Source organism: Propithecus coquereli, unplaced genomic scaffold, assembly GCF_000956105.1.
Source record: "Propithecus coquereli isolate 6110/MARCELLA unplaced genomic scaffold, Pcoq_1.0 Scaffold38, whole genome shotgun sequence".
Lineage (NCBI taxonomy): Eukaryota > Metazoa > Chordata > Mammalia > Primates > Indriidae > Propithecus > Propithecus coquereli.
This window is the reverse complement of record NW_012149507.1, coordinates 6,469,594-6,469,960: the sequence shown is the minus strand read 5'-3', so window position 1 is coordinate 6,469,960 and position 367 is coordinate 6,469,594. Positions and strand designations below refer to the sequence as shown.

Here is a 367-nt window from a genome sequence, read left to right as displayed (position 1 = left end):
CAACATGTAATCAATATAAAAATTTTTAATTAGATGTTTTATATTTTTACCTACTAAGTCTTAGAAATCCCCTATGTATTTCACACTTGCAGCACATCTCAATTTGGACTAGACACATTTCAGGGGCTCAGTGGCTGTATGTGCTAGTGGCTACCATGTAGGACAAAGTAGATCTACACCTTTTCCCTTCCCTATCTATAGACACACCCCCACTGCTTATCAAATTGGACCCCAACCTATCTCTCCAAGCTTTTCAACTTTATCTCCTTCTATTTTCTCATACTTATGTTCTCTTACACACATGCAATCCTGTTTCCCTAATACATATGCCCTGTGTTTCTCCATTTTGGGGTGTTTCCTCCTAAAA

The 367-nt window shown here is 37.9% G+C and overlaps 1 protein-coding gene across 1 annotated transcript in view; it reads right to left on the bottom strand.

Moving 5' to 3' along the window:
• The window catches only part of YES1 (YES proto-oncogene 1, Src family tyrosine kinase), an 80,755-nt gene that overhangs the window by 38,731 nt on the left and 41,657 nt on the right, over positions 1-367 (bottom strand). The window lies entirely within an intron of this gene.